This window comes from Magnolia sinica, chromosome 13 (assembly GCF_029962835.1).
Source record: "Magnolia sinica isolate HGM2019 chromosome 13, MsV1, whole genome shotgun sequence".
Lineage (NCBI taxonomy): Eukaryota > Viridiplantae > Streptophyta > Magnoliopsida > Magnoliales > Magnoliaceae > Magnolia > Magnolia sinica.
The window spans coordinates 24,912,942-24,933,842 of NC_080585.1; positions in this window are offsets into that span (position 1 = coordinate 24,912,942).

Below are 20,901 nucleotides of genomic sequence, written 5' to 3' on the forward strand. Positions count from 1 at the left end.
AATCTGACTTGAAAGGTCACCATCACTTAGTATCACTTGCATTGAATGCACCATCATCACACTTCTAATTGCTAGATATGAATCATATGATATGAGAAAGCAGTGACATTAACAATATATTAGTGAATGGAGGTGCATTTCAAGTTTTGAATTCTCAATGAGTGGAATGGCCATTTTCCCAAATGGGCATTGTGCTGATTTCTTCTATTAGAAGACACAAGATCACCTACCATTTTGGGCTAGTTTCATGGACTACATCTAATTTGGTCTAGCATTGTCTATCACCTCTTTTCACACATCTAATTTGGTCTAGCTTTCTCAAGCTCGGAATTTATCATGTAACCACGAGCAAAATCACCTCTATAACAGAAACAAGTACCTTCTTCATAATCCATTATTATTTGGCTACGATTTGCAAGACATAAAATGAAAGAGTCAAAATGCATAATACAAACTAAATCTCCCTAGACGTACTGAACTGGAGAATGGTTCACCTCAAACAAATGACGCTTGAAAAGCCAATTATTAGAATTCACAGAACTTGCCGAATATGAAAGGCATCCAAATGACAAGTATTAGAACCAAGGTTCTGATTATCGGTTATGGGAGACATCACCCTGACCCAAAATTGATAGGATAGGGGCCTGTGTCTTACTTATTTAGCCTAAAAATTACACAAAAAAATATATATATGATAAGAAAGTCTAAGTCTTGGTCATGCATTTGATGGCATATTGGACCATTGATTGGTAAGAGTGATTTCTGTTGACCTGACTTAATGAAAGTTGAGTTTTTGTCTTTTTGAGCCTTTGACTTCTAAATTGCTGTTAAAGCATTTTTTTTTATAGGTAACATGGTATTAAAGCATTTGAGAAATAGAAATTCATTAGTTTGTTGTCAATTCTCCCTTTACTAGGTTTTGTTACATATTTTAAGTTTTTAATCGAACATAATGGAAAGTTGGCAACCACCAAAGACTATCCAGAATTAAAATATGCATTATTAGATTACAAACACAAATATCGTAAATAAAATGTAATGAATAATATACTATTATAGTAATGATATGCATGTAACCCACTTACTTGAGATGAGGCTTAGATGAGGACCATATGTATGTAACCCAACTTGATCCAAGACCACAACAAAAAGGGTCATCCCCAAAAGCATATCGTAGATGCTATTTTACTTTATTAAAAAACGCAATTTATCTGTTCAATATGCGTGAACGTAATTGTTCAAAAATCAACAAAAACAGTTAAAATGTGAAATTTTTGGAAAATCAACTGAATAGGCCCTAAAAAACACAAATCAAGTATGATTTGATGGGTTAGAGAGACTCCATCACAATACAACAAAAGAAGAAGAAAAACGGAAATAAAAAGTAATGGTTTGGCCCTTTGACTAATAAAATCAAAGAAGCGGTATTTATAGATGTATCATCTAGCAACAATACAGTGTGCCATGTCAAAATTTGGGCCAGGCCATTTCAAAACTCATATGTGTATGGGAACCAGCTAATATGGATCAAATACAAACATATTGGCCAATCTGATACGAATATTCAAATCCATGAGTAGAACTGAGCTACAATTTCTGAACCATAGTGAGATTGCTCATTTTAAACAAAAATCAATCACTGAATAGGAACGAAATTATGTTGTGCATGAACACAGTCCATAAGATGTAGCAGAATTAGTAATGTAGAATAGAGCCTAGATTTCAAGCACATGTAGAACAAGTGAGTTTGGGCACACCCTTATGCATCATGGGCACCCATGCATAGTCTTAGCAGAAACCTTTGAGAAAAGGGCTAGATAACAACTTGTATTGCCACAACTCAATAAGTTGGGACAATTATTCCACCACACACATGGCACATATGCAAGTTTAAAGGAGGATGGATCTTAACATCATAAAAATACCAGTCATTTTCAACAGACAGCATCACCCTTAAGAAAATTGAACACGTGGCATACATTAACACAAATTAAACTGGCTTAGTTGAGGAACCCACTGTCACTAAGTCACAGTCCCAAAATCGAGATTGGTCGAACAATCCTAACCTCTAATCTGAGGACACTAGTTGAAATTGGACCATAGGATATTTTTTCATTTCCATCAAATAACTCAGCACAAAACCAATAGATGATCAAACAAGCATAACTTTTCTATTCATTATACATCTAAACTGGGCCATAATTTGGACAGTTCAATGACCTGTACGCCACGTACACAATTTCTAAGTAATCTAGGTGCCTGCGTAACCTCCATTGCACACTGCCAGTATCAAAGTTTTCAGTCTTTAGAAAAACAAAGGGGCAAAAGTAAAAAAAAAAAGGATCCCCAAATACCCAACCTTGTTTAGACGCAAAACAGGGCATTTGTTTCTTGAAAGAAAATTTTGAAGTCTTGCATTGTTGTTAAATATTTAGTACAAATGAAAGACATGATCTTCAGGCAAACAAGAGTATCATGAATGAGAAGGCACAATTAGCATTTTCACCCTGAGTGCTCATCAACATTCACCTCTGTCATTCCTCTTTGTGACTAGTAGAAAATTGAAATGGCAGCAGAATAATATTATTGATCCAATCTTTCTATTAAGAGGGAGGCTCAAAATACTCTAGAACACAAAATCTAACACATCATGCATAAGCATTCATCTTACACCATAAAACAATGTAACAAACCAAACTGAAAGAAAATTGCTGCCAAGACATAGCATAAGAGACATGAACACAAACGTGTACAAGCTCAGTGGGACATCAGAGACATGAATGTATCATAAGACAGATTGCAACCCATGGATTATGGTGAATTTCAGTTCTCTTAGTTACAATTTTGAGAACTCTCACATCCCACTGTGGAATATCCTCTAAACTAATCAGTTGTATGCACCTCAGCTTTCTATTGTGAACTGTTTCAAGAAGTAGCTATCAGGAAGTACTCAGAACTTCTTTTGGATTCTTGGGTGCCAAACCAGTCTGAATTTATAGTGGGATTACCATGTCATTACAGTTGAAGGCCACTATATTGGAAAGCAACAAACTACATATTGTTTCCCTACAGCTAGAGTATTCTCTGGGATCATATGTTGCCTCTTTAGTGCTTGTTAATCTCATAGAGAATGTTTCCACAAGTTTACGGTTGAAAGCTGATTCTAAGACCTGAAAATGGAAGTTTTTCATAAACTAGGCAATATACCAAAACAACAAATGGTCTTGTATCAAGAACTTCAACAATCATTTTACATTACATCGAGCTTAAAAGCACCAAATAAGCTGAAGTATTTTGCATTATGAGTAAAAGAAGTAGATTTCAACAAAACCATACCAACATTGTCTACTAATCAAGTGAACATTGAATGAATGCATTAACCAAGCCAGATATTAAAGAGGATTGAAAGTGGTTATAACACATGCAAACAGGCTATTGGACAATGAAATGCAAACATATCATGAGTTGGAGAATCTATAGCAGTAACTCACAGTTTTAACTATTTTTAAGTGGGGTTCGGCACATTTCTGGGCCTGCACAGATTTTTTTGATGCCTGAAACAATTTCACAATTCAAAAATGGTCATTTCATGCAACCTCCAAAAAATAAGATGATCTTGTGAAAGACCAGAAAACTAGAATGATAAGAACAAGAAATTACCCTGAATGAATTCAAACACAATTTCAACTGAAGAATGATGAGAAGAACCCGCAACCATATGTGCAATCGCCTCCTTCCCATTTTTTAGCAAGTGGAGAAATAAAAATAAGAAAAAATAGAGAAGCTTGAATGCCGATAAAATTGAAAGAAAATATTAATCATAGCCTTGTTCCAGCTATCTGAGCTAGCTTTACAAGTTCTTGTTTAAACAGGAATTCTCACGATTGCCTGAGGAAGTTCAAAATCGACAACCCACCTGACATCGACCTCCTTTACCATGCTGGGGACTGGCTGTTGCAATTACTCGAGTGGATTTACAAATTACAGGAGTTACAAAAATAGGAGGAGAACTGAATGCCTTTATAGGATACAAGATATTAACTAGAGCAAGAATGAAACTTCGAACAATTTGTTTGTTTCCTAAATAGATGGTGTCTGGACAGAGTTCTGATTCCTAAACAGATGGGTGTACCAAAACATATGAACGTTTAGGGAATATAATACAATGAAGAAACTTATTTAGTGTTTGAAAATAATTGTGAAAAGTACAACTCCAAACTTTTTGATTGCTCATAATTGAAAATCACTAAGAGCTTGGTAATTTATTGAATCTTGCAGTCTCCTGAATACAGCAGCATTCTTTATTTCATTAGAATAAATATTCTCTATCGAAAAATCTTAGAAAAGAAAATACATTTTGTATGTATATTTCCAATACCTTACTCCACAAGAAACAAAAGATATGCTGATATAAGGGGGGGAAGAGACTAACAAAGTATGCTTCTTCTTTTTGGAAAGATGAGAGCAAAGTATGTAAGCAAGCATACTCTAACAAAGTATGCAAGAAAATATTTCTTTCAAATATTCATTTCCATCCATTTGCCAGATCTCATTTTCCAATTAAAATTAAATGAAACACACATTATGAACCATCCGACTCAATAATGTAAAACTGCCCTCACTTCCCATTAAAACAGGCCACCCTGTGAAATCATGAGGACATTGTCAATAGAAACCATATCCCAAACAGGCCACCGCTAAAGGTTGTCAATCAATGAAACGTGCCAATGAATATTATTTTTGACATCAGAACCTGAAACACGGAGTTCTAATCATAAAGTCTTAACTACGTGAAGAGCTTCACCTAGTTGCATATATCTAGTCGAAGTTGAGGTATGTTTGAATGCCTTGAAATCTCAAGTGGGAAGCACATACTCCCTCCCAAATCAAATGTCATAAATTATTTGAGAAGCAATTTAGAATAGAAAAATGCACAAAATAGAAGGCTATGTAATGCAGTTTCTATCTTCCATTTCATGCCAAATCCACACCAGATAGCCTTCAATGGAATCAGATGGGTTCTGCTTATGACTTGGGAGTCATGAAAATAGTACCTATAACAATTGTTCAAAAGCCGATTGCTCCTCTTTCAGTAAACATATGGAATTGACAACCATCCGCAGCCCTAAAGGTCAGGCAGCCATGGACAACACTAATAAGAGATCATGTGCACCAGCTTATGCCATTGTCTATGAGGCATGAAATCAATCATATTCAATTACATTCACATTAACGACATCAGTTGGAAAAGTAAACCAGGGAATCAAACTACACAATATCTGACATTAAATTCTCAATCCTAAAGCTACCTTCAATGAATGCATAGATGGGGTTAACATACTCACCATACACTTGAAATCCCATCAAACAAAAAAAAAAGTCTAATTTTATCGACAAATAACAATAACAAAAAAAAGGCAAATTCTTTCCATACAGGGGCACTTGGTGTAGTCCATATATATGCAACTGTATGAAAATTCTATCACTTTATTCATTGAAGGTAGCAAGAATTGACACTACATAAATAGACTTAGGGCTTGTTTAGCTGTGGGGATTTAGAGTGATTGGTGGGGATTTCATTTGTTTTTTAGGTGGTTTGGTAGAACACTACATAAATAGACTTGGGGCTTGTTGGCTGTGTGGATTTAGAGTGATTGGTGGGGATTTCATTTATTTTTTAGGTGGTTTGGTAGCAAGGATTTTGAGGCACTTGGTGCAGCCCAACCCAACTGATGTCTTCTGCAAGTCTTCGGCAAGAAATCCCTGTCAATGTAATTTCGCATGAATTATAACAAAAAAAAAAAAAAAACAAAAACAATAACAACCTAACATGACCGACATTCATACCGAAGGAAACCTGAATTTCAATGTAATCGCTTCAAAAGCCCTTTAGAAACATCGTAGGGAGATTGAGAGAGAGAGGAAAGGGGCGTGGGAGATCGAGAGAGAGGGAGAGAGAGAGAGAGAGAGAGAGAGAGAGAGAGAGAGAGAGAGAGAGGGCGCGGGAGATTGAGAGAGATAGAGGAAAGGGAGGTGTGAGATTGAGATTGAGAGAGATAGAGAAGAGGGGCGCGGGAGATTGAGAGAGAGAGAGAGAGAGGAGAGAAAGGGACGGATGTGAGAGGGAATAGGGGTGAGTGAGTGGAGGGAAATGAATTTCGTGATAGGGGAAAAGACAAAAGGCAACGCGGTTTTCCACATTTTTGCCTGCTATGGTCCAACTATGGTTTTTAACCGTAGCTAAAATCCAATATGACCGTAGCCATTGCACAATCCGCAATGGGCCCTCCACGGTTCACATTTGCTGGGATCTGGACAGACGTCCTTGTCAAGGGCTTTGTGGGGTCCATCTTGATGCAATCGATATATCAACTCCGTCCATTAATTCTGTAAATTTTTTTTATAAGGGATGACCCCAACATCTAGGCAAATCGAAAGTCCAATTGAACCACACCATCAATCAATGGATTAATCTCCACTCTTTCGTACCATGTGGTCCGCTTGAGCTTTCGATCTATTTCCTTTTTTGGGTTCCTGCCCTAAAATACTCTTAAAAAATGGATAAACGTATTACATGGAGTACACACATTTTAATGGGCCTTGTAGAGTCCCTTATGAGGTATCCAAGGTTGTATATATGTCTAGCGGAATTAGCTTTTTACTATGGTGCGGACAGTTTTAGCTACGGTTTTAAGCCATAACAAATGAGCTACGGTTTATAGCCGTAGCCAAAAACTAGAATAGTCTATAGCCTTTGGCTGTTTTTCTTGCCGAAACTTCAATTAAATAAACTTAAAGAAATCCGAACGATGCGTACGAGAACTCGAGAATTTACAAGAACAGGATGAAGGCGTTTCATGACCAACACATTCTTTAAAAATCATTCACACCAGGTTAGAAAGTCCTTTTGTATAATTCTTAGTTACATCTCTTTTCGGATAAGCTCCGATCTCGTTGGATCGGTCCTTTTACCGGTATCAATGTTTATCCTCATGAGGTCATCGAGATTGAATCCAGATAATGGCAATGAGTTTAAAGTAAATGGGCATCGATTAAAGCCATTTGTCAAGAAATTTGATTTAGAGGACATGTCCATACCTCCGAATGATCCTGTTTACTAGGATTGATCTCCTAGTCGATGGAGGTATAAGTAGGTTTACTACTTTCATAGGACTAGAGTAATTTGCTTTTTGTCATTATAGGTTAGTCGGCTTTATGCCTGTTAGGATAGTTTACTTTCTAGTATTTTAAGATAGTTTGCTTTTGTTGGTTAACTCTTGTACGAGCCGCCTTCATGTTGAAATCTCTTTGGGAAAAAGCCGTATGACTTCATCAAGTACTATCTTTCCATCACTTTTCCTTCAATTTCGTTGTGTCACGTGCATGGCATGCTTATATCCTTTACATTGAGAACAATGTAGATTTTAGGTTGGGGATGGGAGAAGTTACCTAATTAGTATTTTCTTTGTCTTGAGCGAAAATTGTGAAACATTGTGAAATTTTTTTAATTTTTTCTGAAAATTCTTATGAATTCGAAGTGATTTTGACAGCTATCTTTGATTTAGAAGTATAAGATACTTAATGTTAGTTATTTACGACTCCTGGATTCAGTTACCTGTTAGATTTCACAGTTAGGTTCGAACTATTAATCCATGAGTAGAATTTTTAAACATTGATTGAGTCATGGTTTCACATGTCACACTTAGCTTACACATTAAAGCTCCAGTTCGATATTGAATTGTTATCCTGGTAATCACTAAGCATGGAAGGAACCAACTTGGGGAATTTATCCATCATGTTAAAAAAAAAAAAAAAAAAGAATACCCAGCTAAAAAAAAACAGTTGTCTTCGAAAATGGCTACCTGTTAAAGATCTTTAAAAAGGTTGACACAACGTGAAGCCAACGATGAAAAAATCAAAAGCTAGAAGAATAAAAAGGCTGAACTATAAGGCAAGTTTCGGTTTAGATTTGGTTATCCAGAATGCTCTTTTTGGTTATCGATGTTATCATGAAAATTGACAATTGGACCTTTAATTGTGATAAACCGAGATTACACGATACACCCATGGAACTCAATGTATAGAATTGTTTTAATCGATTGATTAATACTTTAAAATTGACTATAAAGTTTACCGTGCGCTTGAGTCTAGGAGAAAGTAATACCCAACATTCATGAACCTTAGAATTCTATTGACTGGATCATTTTTTAAAAATCACTCGGTTTTATAGAAATTGTTCTGTAATTCTTAAAATATTTTTCACATACTTTGCACAGGACTAGCAAAATGCTGGTTGGGGATTGTGTTGAGGGTCAAATATTGCATATTAGACCCCAATTACTACCTGATTTTACAAACATGATACTGTTTAATATCTTATTTTAATCGTGTTTATGTTACAAAGTGACTTTGAGAGCTTGGACTGAAAATGGGTACTAAAGGCATGAATTTGATGCTCACAAGTCACCAAGGCAAGGGACAGATCTTAGGGGACCGAGATTGAAGAATTTATATGTCAGAAATCTGAGAAAATCAAGTGATCAACGATAAAAAGGCCTGAAAGTCGTCCTGAATGCAAAATCACAGGGTTCCCACCATCCGTTTGGCTCAAAACTTTATATTTGGCCTGAGGAACCTAAATTAACCATACACGTCGAATTTCAGCCATTGGATCCTTGTGAAAGTTGCCCAACGGATAGATCAACCCATAAATCATCGATCTGGGGCCCACTTGATATCTGGATATGCTTCAATTTTGGTCTCATCCCCTTACACTGGGTATCAAAACGGATGGACAAAGCTGATTTCTCGTATACATCATAGTGGACCCCAGATATGGCATGAGAGTGCACAGGCGGTGCACTCTTGCACCACACCGGACCATGAGTCCGGTCAACACTCAGTTGACCTGACCTTTCTTCACAAAGCAGCCAGCGGACGGACACTGTCCGAACGGGCATGCTTAGTGGGCCACCATCTTGGCCCCATTTGATGATCTAGACCGTCCATTTACTCCGAAGGGTGGCCACGACCCTAGCCATGTTGGCCTTTCGGCCCCATGCACACGTACACATGTGAATTGCCGAAAAATGCAGGATGAATAGCGAGGTGATTTGATATAGTTGACCGCACCAAAACTCAACAAAAATCACTCCTTTTCGACCAAAATTTGCCAAGAATCCAATGAACGGATTGGATTTCTCCAAAAACATCACTGTGGGGCCCATCGAGCATCTTAGCATAGGACGATTCACACCATATGCACGGCTGTGAAATCCCAACTTTCAGGGAGTTGTACGCACATGATCATGGTCGGATGGTTGTCCAAACTGCTCAGAATCTTCAGAAGGAGGTCTTTACCCCAACCATGGAGTCAAAACGTGTTTCTTAGACATCTTTTAGCCGAAATTTTCACTCAACTGCAACTAGCTTTGTGTTTTTGCGGCTGTGCATGCATGTGCTACGTAAGGACGTTCCAGCACCTTCTCAACCAACCTCCTAGCCACAACTCTGCCCCTGGTGCCTATATAAAGGAGAAGAGAAGAGAAAGAAAGCCATCTTTGGGACGTGGAGTAGAGAGAGAGAGAGAGAGAGAGAGAGAGAGAGAGAGAGAGAGGACGACCGACTTTAAGGAGTTTGTCTCCTTTTTCTTTAGTTTTCTTCCTTTCCTTTATTACTTTTCTTTGAGTTTTCCTTAAGAGATGTTAGCTTCATCATGTGTATGATATGCTAAACCTCTTAGCTAGGGCTAAGAGGTGAAGCTTGTAGTGTGATGGGAGACTTTTCTTTATGCCTTTGATTCATGTTTAAGTTGAATTGATTTTGATTATAGTTTGATTATAAGGAATGCTTTTAGTTTTTAATGGTTTGTTGTCACTTAAATTACAATAGATCCGCGATAGCTTTGAGCATGTTCTTTTCATTATTATGATTATGAAGTTAGGAGCTCCTGTTGTTCACCATCGTATCCTGAACATGGTTAGATGATGAAATCCTTACTAACATTCATAACTCTCTCAGATTGGATGTGGATTGGTTAAATTCTGTTATTTGCTTTGTCTCATGGACATGGTTTTGTGATGAAATCAATTCTAATTCTCATACCTCTCATCCATTGATAACTAGATTAAAGGAAATTTATAGTTGACTTTAATGAATTATCTTCCTACTGGATGAAGATAGGACTCTGATTCTAGTTGTATTCTTGAATCAAGCATAGATCTCCCTGATTGTTACAAGTGGATCCTTGGTACTCTAGTTTTCCACCTTTGAATTTTACGAGTTTTAGTTTAATATTTCACCATTATTCTCTTAAATTTTCCTGATTTAGATTACATCTTAGTCTAGTTCTAATTCGAGTTACTTTCAGAATACGTAAAAGGTTTAGTCCCTGTGGATTCGACCTTATGGCTTCACACAATGGCCTAATGTACATCGCAATTAGAGGTGTGCAAAATGGACACGATCTGGCGGATCCAACCCGATCCGCCTCGATTCGAACAGAACCGATGGCCTGGATCGGTTAGGTTCGGGTACGACCGGGCATATCCGAACGATATTCGGATTGGATTCGGGTAAATGGCAAATCCGACCGAACCGAACCGATATCCGAACCGGATGAATCTGATCCAGACTGATCCAAAGTGATTTTTAACACATATATTTATCTTATACTTTTTGTTGTGGTATGGTCTACCTAAGCTTTGGATATCCATCAATTTTGAGTTCAACGACTAAAATGATATGGAAAAATGAATGGACGGCGTGGATAAACCACATGCATTCACGGTGGGCCCTAACAGAATTTACTCGGTAGGATAACTCGATAACATATCCTGTAGTTTGGAAGCGGATTGCGTGCTGAGTAACTGAATCCGCTGAGCATACTGAGTAAACTCTGTGGGGTCCACCATGATTTATATATTTTATCCACTCCTTCCATTCATTTTATATGATAATTTTAGGGCTTAAGCCCAAAAATGAAGCATATCCAAATCTCAAATGAACCACACCATGGGAAACATGTGAATTGAAAGTCTACCATTGAAAAATTCTTGGGGGCCACAGAAGTTTTGGATCAAGCTTATATTTTTATTTTCCCTTCATCCATGTTGGTATGATCTTATGAGCAGGTTAGATTACAAATAAAAATTCAGTGGGGCTTAGCAGGGTTTCAACGGTGGAAATCATTATTCCCATTGTCTCTTGTGTTATGCTACACTCGATCCTCTTATATGCTTCAAATTTGAGCCCAACCCCTTAAATGAGGTTTAAAAACGGATGGACGGCGTGGATAGACCACATACATTCACTGTGGGCCCAACTAAGCTTACTCGGTATGATAAGATGTATGTATATACATTCACGGGTGTAAATACAGCTGTATCCTGCAGAGACGTGCTGTGCACGGCACGTCAACAGACAACACAGTGGGCAGGGCTACTCCGCCTGACACTATGGCTGATGGTCAGTGCTCCGTGGGACCCTCCATGATGTGTGTGTTTCATCCATGCCGTCCATCTATTTTTAGAGATAATTTTACCATGTGAGACCAAAAATGAGATATAGCCTAATCTCAAATGAACCACATTATAGGAAACAGTTTTGAATGAGCATCGACCATTAAAAACATTTTGGTGGCCATAAAAGTTTGGATCAAGCTGATTTTTATTTTTTCCCTTCATCTAGGCCTGTTCATCTGGGCTTGTATGACCTAATCAATAGATTGGATGTAAAATAATTAAATAAACAGTACAGTGGGCCTTAGGAGGATTTTAATGGTGAATTTCCAATCACTATTGTTTTCATGTGGTGTGGACCATCTGAGATTTTTATACCTCTAATATTTGGGACAAAGCCCCAAAATGATCTTTAAAAATAGATGAACGGAATGGATAAAACATATACATCATGGTAGGGCCCACAGAGCACTGACCATCGGCCACAGGGTGGGTGGCGGGGGAGCAGCGAGTAGCGAATTCGTTTCCCAATGCAAAACTTATAGCTGTAGGTACATGTTGTGCAAAGAGTAGCGGCGACGCGCCTCGAGCTCCGAGTTGTACGAACGGCTCACATAAGATCAAGATTATATGGGCCCCACAATAATGTATTTATTATATCCACACCGTTTATCCATTTTTCACGATCATTTTAGACCATCTAAAAAAAATGACCCACAAATTCAACTCGATCCGAACTATAACTAATCCGATTCGACTCGGTTTTCCTAATCGAGTCGGACTCGGTTCGGGTGAAGCTAACCGTACATCTGATCAGTTCAGGTCAAACGTCCCAGATCCGAGATTATTACTACATCGTAGCCCTACACTTGAGGTTGTGAAAACATTTCAGGTGATAAGCCTAAATAGTGGGATTTGGCCTAAGCTCAGGAAGAATTCGCGTTCAATAACATGTTGAACCATTCTACCGGCAAGTCCTAGTTTAAAGTTGTGTACGGGCGTGTACCTAGACATACACTTGATTTGGTTCTATTACCCAAGCTATGAGACGTGAGCATTGTTGCGAAACATATGGTGAGCCATATCATAAGTGTACCACGCTGATGTTCAGGCCCAGTTGTAAGAATCCAACGACAAGTACAAGGAAAGGGCTCACACACATCGGCATTTGAATGTATTCAATGTAGGTGATCACGTGATGATTCATCTGCACAAGGAGAGGTTTTTGATCAGGACATACAATAAGCTGAAGAACAAGAAAATTGGATCGGTACCCATCCTCCGTAAGATCAATAATAATACTTATGTTGTTGATCTTTTTAAAGATACGGAAATCTCATGCACGTTTAACGTGGTGGACCTGTATAAGTATTATGAATCGAATCCAATGAATAACTCAAGTATGAGTTCTTTTGAAGTGCAAGATACTAATGTAGAAGGGGTCGCAGATTCGTTCATGGTTAAGATGGACCGAAGAAAAGAACCTAAGAAAGATCAAACCCACTCAGCATAGTTCAACATGTTGAAATTTCAGAATTTTCATTGGACGTTTTTTTGCCTATTTCAACAGGTCGACAGATCTGATTAACTGGTCGAAATCCAGTTGGACAAGTCAACAGATTAGGTCGACATGTTGAAAATCATAGAATTTCTGTTTTAAATCTCTGGACGCTTTTTGGCTGTTTGGACTTGTCAATTAGATCAGTCGACGACAAGTCGAGGGACACGGAAAATTTGTACGATTTTTTGAATTTATTTCCTAGTTTGATTAGAACTCTTTAATCGTGTTTTAAGGGTTTGTTTAGGGTTATTTAAAGTTGTTGAACTCATTATTATTATTATTTATCAATTAAAACTTCTTAGAAAAATTTATCCCTTCTCATGGATTTAAGATATTTCTCTTATGGATTCAAAGTGTTTATCACTTGAGGAAGACGATGATTGACCTCATCACGTCCTCCCCTATGTCAAATCTCTGCTTAGGTGCGATAAACGAAAGATCTAAAGAAATGAATAAGCCACTAGAGAACATACATTGGAACTTGGGGGCTTTAGATTGGTGAAAAGCCCAATTTATAGGTGAAACCATGCTCTGTCGGTTCGACTTACAACCTTATCGGTCCGACCAACCTGTGTAGCCTGAAAACCTGATAAAATTATATTATGTTAATTTGACTTGAGCACAAATCAAATTGAGGTGGTCTTGGGATCGTTGGAAATATAATTCAGCAACTTTTTGAATGCCTTTAGAATTATCTCAGATGTCGAACTCTTGATATAAAAAAAACTAATATAAGCCTAATCTTATCTTCTAAAAGTGGAGTTTTAGATACATCTTCCCTCCTTATATCAATTTCTTCCCCGTCAAACCAATCATTATATAATCTTTATAGGAAGAAGAAGAGTTCATTTTCTAAATGTGATTTTTCTTTCTTTTCTTTCCTTTTAAAAAAGAAAAGAAAAACTCATTTTTTGAGTCTAGAGTTTCTATCAAAGACCATTGATAATGATAATAATAATAATAATCTATAGTGTCATGTGTGTACCAAAGTAATATTTTGAAAGGTGATATCATTGGAGCTGGAACCAAATAGCGTGTGTACTTGAAATAAAACCATATATATATATATATATATATATATATATATATATACTATGCGCTCGACCTCGCGGTAAACTCCCGTGAGGTAGAGCTATATGGGCCTCACCATGATGCGTGTCGACCATCAACACCGTCCATTTGATGGGTCCCCTCTAAATTATGAGATATTCCAAAAATTATCCATATACGGAACTCAGGTGGGCCATACCATCTAAAATCATATGAAGACACCGTTAAAACATATAAAACACTTGGTGGGGTCCACCTGAATTTTGGATGCTTCTGAAACTTACTCTGAACCTCATAAAAGTGGGTTACACATAATGGATGGGCTGGATTTGCAAACCACATCTCTGGGGGCCCAAAAAATGATTATGAATATTTTAATGGTGCACGGCCCCTCCCCACTTCTGTATGTTGTATGGCCCACAAAAGTCACAGATTGACTTGATTTTTGAGACCTAGGCTCATGATGGAATGGTGCATCTAACTGATGGGGTAGATGTTTGAAACGCATCACGGTGGGGCCCACACGGCTTGACCTCATGGGACGGACTCGTGAGGTCGAACGTATATATATATATATATATATATATATATATATATATATATATATATATAGATATATATATATGGGAACCGGTACTATGCCCTCGAGCTGATGGGACCATCCCATGAGGTCGAGCTGTGTGGGCCCCACCGTGATGCGTTTCGAACATCTACCCCATCGGCGATGCACCATTCCATCGTGGGCCTAGGTCTCAAAATCAAGTCAATCCATGACTTGTGTGGGCCACACCACATACGTAAGTGGGGAGGGGCCGTGCACCATTAAAACATTCATAATCAGTTTTTTGGGCCCACTGAGATGTGTTTTGAAAATCTAGCCCATCCATTATGTGTGTCCCACTTGCATGAGGGTTCAGACCAAGTTTCAGCAGCATTAAAAACTCAGGTAGGCCCCACCAAGTGCTTTTATATGTTTTAACGGTGTTTCACATGATTTTAGATGGTATGGCCCACTTGAGTTCCGTATACGGCTGATTTTTGGATATCCCATAATTTAGAGGGTACCCATCAAATGCACGGGGTTGATGGTCAACACGCATCACGGTGGGGCCCACACAACTTGACATCACGGGACCTAATAGTAAGGTTGAGCGCATAGTGCCTTTTCCATATATATATATATATATATATATATATATATATATATATATATATATATATATGGTTTTATTTCAAGTACACACGCTATTTGGTTCCAGCTCCAATGATATCACCTTTCAAAATATTACTTTGGTACACACATGACACTATAGATTATTATTATTATTATCATTATCAATGGTCTTTGATAGAAACTCTAGACTCAAAAAATGAGTTTTTCTTTTCTTTTTTAAAAGGAAAGAACTGGATGAAGGGACAAAATATCGGACTGATCCAAAACTTCTATGACCCTAGGAAGTTTTCAATGGTAGACCTCCAATCTCCACTACTTTCCATGGTGTGCTCTAATTGAATTTCGTATCCGCCTCATTTTTTGTCCCGTATATTAATATGATCTTATAAGATGGATTAACGGTGTGGATAGTGCACATACATTACGGTGGGGCCTAAGTAACTTGATGATGTCAACCTACCACAGGGGACGGTGGGGCATATCATCCCACGCAATCCGTTTCATTCTTGACCATGTAATTAGTCGGCGTCACTGTCAGCCGCCATCTTGTCGAATCCATCTAGAATTTACTTCGGTCGGAGAGATTTTCGCATGCATTTCAATCACGTCTCCTGGCGGCATTCTCGCGATCAACGGAGTTGTAAATAGCATCAGCCGCCATCTTGTCGAATCCATCTAGAATTTACTTCGGTCGGAGAGATTTTCGCATGCATTTCAATCACGTCTCCTGGCGGCATTCTCGCGATCAACGGAGTTGTAAATAGCACCTTTTCGTAACGGTGGTGGGAGCTTCACGTGCGCGGATTAGGTGACTCCCCGGTGTCACCCAAAATGGTGCAGCCCTTACCGTAGAGCTCACCTTGATGTGTGTATTCTTTATCCACTCCGTCCATTCATTTTGTCAGATCATTTTAGGGATGACATCAAAAGAGAAGAATATCTAATTATCAAGTGGACCATACTAGAAGAAACAGTGGTGACTGAGCACCATACCATTAAAACTTCTTAGGGCGTACCTTAATGCTTCCGTAGTGTTTCTTTGCCATCCCAATTTGTCTATAAGGTCGCATAATCTTGGATGAAGGGAAAAAAATAAAAATAAAATCTGCTTGATCCAAAACTTTAGTGGGCCATTAATGGTCATTCATCACTGTTTCCCATGCTATAATCCACCTAATAATTGGATCTGCTTCATTTTTTTATTTGGATAATGTCCTAAAATGATAAATAAATAAATAAATAAATAACTAATGGACCGGGTGGATACAGAATACACACATCAAGGTAGCCACACAGTAAGTGCCGCACCGTCTTGGGAGAATCCCGGGTTTCACCTAACGGGCGCGGATTGGGTACTTCCCAGACGGTCCAGAGCTAGGGAAAAGCTAGGCTCCGAGTGCACTGTAATGTATGGATTTTATCCACACCTTCCACCCATTTTAACATGTCATTTTAGGTCATGAATCCAAAAATGAGACAAATAAGAGTTCAAGTGGGCCACACCACCAGAAACAGCGTTACTAATGATATTCACCGTTAAAACCTTTCTAGGGTCCACCATCATGTTTATTTGACATCCAACCTGTTCATAGGTTCATAGATATATGGATGAATGAAAAAAAATAAAATCAGCTTGATACAAAACTTCTGTCGCCCCCAAAGAAGTTTTTAACGGTAAGTATTCAATCCCCATTTTGTGGTCCACTTGAGCATATGATCTAACTCAATTTTTTTGGATATTTAGCTAATACGACATGGAAAAATGGATGGACGGTGTGGATATTACCCATACATCACGGTGGCCCCTCCGAGTCCCAGCTTGTCCCGACCCCGGGACAGGCGGTGGAAGTACCCAATCCAGACGCCACCTAATCCACTCCCGTTATATAGTGTGCCTCATTTTAATTAAAAAAATCAAACAGCCCGTTAGGTGTGTCGGCCTAGAGAAATCTTTGATTACTCTGGCTGTTGCAGGGTATGATGGATGCTGCGCCGGAGCTCAGAAATACTTAGCAATGCATACGTGGCATGCAAATAATTCAAATTCAACTGTCTAGATTATGGACCCCATTTTAAGATGTATCATGATCCAAGAACTGTACTCATCCGATTGTTTGCATAACGGATTGGATATCACTTATTGGACGGTTAACAATGAAAATATCCAATAGTCCTATGTCCACTAATCAAAAGTTAGGTTTTTCGACGAATCTGATTTTGGATATGTTACTTATTAGAGAACAATGGGTTCTCAAATGCAGTTGGTCTGATTGAGCAATCAATTCCAGGTGCAGAATGTTTTAGTGCCTGCATATCAAGCCTCATGGCTGCTAGAGTATCAAATGATTTCTGAAAAAATCTATGAAAACTATGATGTCTAGATGCATTAGAATGTGAATGGTGTCCCGATGCATCTGGTTTGTATAATTCCGGGAGACTCGTATGTGATTAAGACCGTTGAAAAGATGTGATGCTGGATGCATGACTCCACCGAAAATTTTCAGACTGGACGAATTTATATGACCCGTCTATTGCTATTAGTTTAGACAGGTGTCGTGTTTTCACGTGATTGGTTACTTTAGGCCACTGTTCTAAGATTTATAATCTTTGGGTCTGAGAATTTTAGAGGCAGTAACCAAGAATGGTCATTCATTTCAACGGTCTGGATCTCTAAGCATGGGCGCAATATGCACGTAATTACGCATCCACCGTTCACGTTCTGACGTGTCAATACCTTGTAATTTCTCTAGAATGCACGTGGGAATGGATCTGTTAAGACTCGCATTGCGTGGTGTAGAACGCCTGCGGGCCCACCATGTATGTGACAGTGTACGTTGTGTCGTCACGCAGAAAATGATGTAAGTGGAAACTTCTGTTGACGTGGCAAAGCTCCGCAGGCCTCACATGATGTATGTGTTATATCCACACCGGCCGTCCATTTTGCCCGATCATTTTAGTGTATGTTCCAAAAAATAAGGCAGATCCAAATCTCAAATGGACCACATCACAGGAAACTGTGGGGGTTAAACGCCTGCCATTGAAAATTTCTCCCAGGCTAAAGGAGCTTTGGTTCAAGCTGATATTTGGTTTACCCTTCATCCAGGTCTGCTTGACCTTATAAATGGTTTGGATGAGAAATAAACATCCTAGCCGGCCTTGGGAAGGTTTAAATAGCCTGCGTCACCACTTGAGCTTTGGATTTATTTTATTTTTGAGCTTACGCATTAAAATGATTCAGCGAGATGAAATGACAGTGTAGATATAACACGTAAATCATAATGTGACCACAGAGGTTTGCCACGTCAACATTAGCTCCCCTTGTGTTTACATCACGCAAGCCGAGTTCGGATGGATTTGGGTCAACAGCCGCCATACGCGATTATTAGACGAATAAATGTCAAGAAGTCACTTCAAACCTACCAGCGACCGTTTTCATGTTGCCGAAGTCAACTAGATACATTTCAACGTATCCTGCTGATTAGGTGGTATGGAATTGTATTTGTTCTTATGTAAATTTGAATTAGCATTTGGAAACTAAAAAAAGGATTGGATTAATTCAAGTTTAGTATTACCTATCTCAGCCGGAGATATGGTAGAATTTCGGTGGATTTTAAAAATGCATTACATCTTATTGAACTATATGTTTTATTCCTGCCATCCATTCATATATGCTCTTTACATGAATGATCGAGTTTTATATATATATATATATATATAGGTGATTGGTATCAATTATGAAATCAGATCCATCCATAACAATTTTATGATTTACCAAGCACTAATTTCACTTAGAGATGTTGGATTGGACTGTCAAAATTTTATGATATTTTCAAATATATAATCATTGAGTAATAATGGTGCTAATTCCACCTAATGTGATTCAATATGGTTTTAACTTCATATTCTATTCTTAAAGCTACGCGTGGTTGGAAGGGTTGGATTGTACCCGTGGATCAAAACTTAAATGGTATCATTGTATTAGGTGGAATTAACACTATTATTGGATGATAATTATGTGTGGAAATACCATAGCATTTCAAAAGGCAAGATTTCACTATCGATGATGGTCACTTGTATGTACATGCAACTTTAATATCACATGTAAATGGCGTATATAGAAGGACGGTATGGATAAAATACATACATTAATGTGGGGCCTGTAGAAGTAATGAATTTCAAATTCACTAAAAATCTCAGGGATGATATATATGACACCTACAGCAATCCAATCCTTCCCACCAATTTCAAAAGTACGATGGAATTTACATTGAACCAAATGTAAATCGGTATTCATAATGGATATGCTTTTAATGATGTATGTATCAATGGATACATACATCATATTGCATTCTATTTTGTTAATTTGTTTGGCGTTTGGGCTGGGTCTGGTCATCTGGCCAACCCAATGACAAGCTATATGGGTGGGTCAGGTTCAACCCAGCCCTAAATCCATTCACTCCTGTGGCCACAATTTATTATAGGAGGCCTGACCCACTACCCATTTAGCTTGGCCCAAAATCGCCTTAGAATCACTTGAGCCAGTCGATCTGCACATTTCTTCACCCTCTTAAACAATCTAATACAATATACATGACACACATGTGTGAGGTCTGGACCATCCATGATGCAAGGGAGGACGTGTTGAGGTTGAGCAATGTTTCTTCAAGAGATAACTATTCCGAGTCCATGGAACTTATCGGGACTCCTCACAAAGATACCTCGAATCTATGAGGAAAATAAGAAAATAGAATAATTTCTGGAAATTCATAATAAATTGATTGATGATTAAAACGAGCTTACAACCTTCTTAAATAATGACATGAAACCTAAGAAGAAGTTTCGGATTTAAACTACAACTAAAACTCCTATAAATCGTGACTTATTATAAATAGTAAACTTATTATTTATTGACATGCGTGATTCCTACTAGATATCATTGTTTTCGGCCAAAACTAGTAAGTGTCATATTTGGTTCAACCATGCTATTCTCTTAATTTTTCTAAGCACTTTTCACGTTGGATGCAGCTTTTGAAGCCCCAACTGATGAAGAGTTATAATCAAACTAAAACTTATTTTAAATAGTAAAAACAAAAATAAAATGGAAATTCGACTATCGATCTGATGGAATCTAGTAAATTTGGCGTGCACAAGTAGCTTGTCCTCCCCCAAAATCATATATGGCATGAGAGATAACTCATTCCGGTCTACGAGATATGCCTGTTTCAAGGTTCCGACAGTCTGAATCACTTCCGCCTCTGATCAGGCCTTTTCTGGTCCATCTTGGCCATAAAATTGTACGCGACCTACTCTACGTCAGTTCATTTGGTGGACCCCATACGTGGAATGGATAATGCTTAATTACATCTTGAATTTGGACCGGCCGTTGGCCACATTTGTTTCCAAAGGTCCATTCGCATGTCCAAGGCTGGAAGATCATAACTGTACGGCCGGTGCAATCTTCTATTTAGGCCCATGTACACTAGTGATATCAAGTCAATGAACTGCCCGGATCTTGGTCTGTAATCTATTATCTCATTGTGATTGTGGGATTGGTTTCCTTGAAATAGACTCTTAGAAACAGGATTGGTCCACATTCAGAAGGCAAAAGGTCTAGCCATCCGATGGTTAGATTTATCCAATTGATGAGATTTTTCGAC